Here is a 2,606-nt window from a genome sequence, read left to right on the forward strand (position 1 = left end):
TTTAATTTTTTTATATATTTTAAAATATTTTTATATACAAATTATATTTTTATTACATATTTAATTTATTTTGTTTACAATTTTGAATATTTTTATTATATTTTAAATATTAAAATTAATTTAAAATATTTTTTAATATTTAAATTTTATTTTTAAAATTATATATTCTACTGGCGGCTCGTTTTGCTCGCGGGTTAAGGCGATCTGGGTTGGACTGATCTATTTTCGGCTCGTTAAAAAACAGATTGGGCTGGATTGGGCTAAAATTTTATCGGATAGCCAGGCTGGGCTGGGCCGGGCTGGGCCAGCCCGTTTTACACCCCTATCGATGTCAACTGCATTTTTTTTTTGTATGGGCTTATGAGTACGGAGAAAGTCTTATGGCCAAGGTCCAACAGTATGTCGGCCCATTAATCTTGGTCCAATAGCGGCTCATTGGGCTTATTCAACCCTGGGGAATATAAATGGGACCCACCTCTTGTCATTCCCACTAATTAATAAATAATAAATAAATAAATATATATAACTAATATCCTACAAGCATTTGTATTATATAATATATATGCATCGATTCCCTTTAGTTTGTTGGGCCTTATAAGGCCCATAAGTCAAAGCAACCTCCACCGCCTTTCCTTCTCTTCCTTATATATCATCAAGAAACGGTTCCTTTCTAAATTCGCAATCGTGGGGAGTGGGACTGCGAGTACCGTTGCATTCTTTGTCTCGGACAACCATTGTGGGGCGGATGGATTATCTTGCGATGAAGACCGAAGCGGACATGGCTGCTTCGGTCCGTTACACGCGATTCGAACCCGTCGATTTTCTCGGCGAGTTTTCCGGGAATCCAAACAGGGGTCTTCACCGGGGCAACGAGGTTATAGACGATAGCAGCCAACTCGAGATCGGAGACGACGCCGTTTTCGTCGGTGTCTATGACGGCCATGGCGGAATTCAAGCTTCTCGGTTTGTAGCTGATCATCTCTTTAATCATTTTATACTCTTCTTCTTCAGAATTTCAATTGGGTTTCTTTATTCCGTTCGCAGACCATAATGTGCGGATGCAATTTCGTCTCCGGCAGTAAGATTGATCAAGAAAACAAGATTTGGTTTCTGGGTCTGAGTCTCTGTGTTCTTCGCGCTCATTTCTTTATACGCTTCTAAATCTTTGCCAGAACTGTGATTCGATGTCTAAATCGATTATCATCAAAAACCCATCTTCTAAAATCTGATTAAATATTGGGTTTTATCGATTTTGCGTGGAACCCCAAAGTATATATAGGGAAGGCACAAAACAATATTGGGTATCTAGTTCATTTGTTCGTTTCTTGAATATGCATCTTCTCTCATTTATGTGCAAGATTGTCCATTCTTTTTCGCCACGCCAGTAAATCTTTTTGAATGACATAACCCACCCGAAGCAAGATTTTCTTCTTGTTCATGTTGCTTCTTGTGTAACTTCTCTTCAGGAATTTCCGGTGGAAACAGTGGGACTTCAGAGGATATCCTGAGGAGTGCCTTTGCTGCAATTGATAGCAGCCGCCGGATCTTGCTGTCTCGTCGGATTTATCTTGGGAGGGACGTTGCCAATCTGGGCGATTCCCAGGTTAGGTTTAACAAGTTTGTAGCCGAGCAACTGAACGGAAGAACACAATGTAAGATTCGAAAGGGTTAGGCGAGAGCTAAGAGTGCAAAATCCCTACGGCTCTCAGATTGTTGTCTTCAGCAATGGAGTGTGGCGTGTCAAAGGCATCTGTCAGGTTCGTAGAAAAAGCCTCATCCTTTGATCACATGATGGCGTTGCATTGGCGAATTTGACAAAAATGTGCTCTGAGTTCCAGGTTTCACATCTTCTGATGCGGACATTGATTTGATCTGGTTTTCATTTTACTCGACAAAAGAGTCTCAGAGCATATTATGCAGGACGTTCATCTTATTACAATGAAGCGTGACTGAAAACTGTTCTACAATAGCCATATGTTTGAATCTGATCGCATTCTAAAAAAACACCTTCTGGAAGTTCTTCTGCTGTATTGGTTTGTTGAAAGCCATGGAACATGGAAAGTTGACTTTTGCTGTTCATGTAAATCATTTACCCATAAGTTGACTTTTGCTGTTACTAGTTTCCATTTTTACATATTTTGATGTGTACGTTAACTTCTGAACGAGTAATTGTATTACTGAATGGAAATACACAACAGTTGGGTACTCTACTAACAAGATTTTCTGGGATGTTCTGGAAATAATCTCATATTAATTGGAATTTAAATGGTTATGGTTGAATGGGGTTCCCTCTTTTATTGTTTTGTTGAATTTTGTTGGGAAATTTCAAAATTCCGACCTTCGAGAAAAAAAAAAAGAGCAACGTTTTCCCTTTTTTCTTCATTTCTTGGGAAGAGAGACGAATACTAGAGTTTTAGATTAACAAATCGATAAAGCCCGCGTTTAATACCTAAAAATGTTTTGTCCTGTCTTAAACCGCAACAGTAGATCTTCGCTTTTGCTTTGATTCCTATCATCGAGACTCGACACACACACACACTCTCTCCCTCCCTCCCTCTCTCTCTCTCTCTCTCTCTCTCTCTCTCTCTCTCTCTCTCTCTCTCTCT

General features: G+C 39.3%; 1 pseudogene; it reads left to right on the forward strand.

Annotated features, from left to right (window-relative positions):
• Positions 1-1,010: 1,010 nt before the first annotated feature.
• LOC104827218 lies at positions 1,011-2,077 on the forward strand (annotated as a pseudogene).
• Positions 2,078-2,606: the final 529 nt, after the last annotated feature.

Source organism: Tarenaya hassleriana, unplaced genomic scaffold (assembly GCF_000463585.1).
Source record: "Tarenaya hassleriana unplaced genomic scaffold, ASM46358v1 Cleome10, whole genome shotgun sequence".
Taxonomy (NCBI): domain Eukaryota; kingdom Viridiplantae; phylum Streptophyta; class Magnoliopsida; order Brassicales; family Cleomaceae; genus Tarenaya; species Tarenaya hassleriana.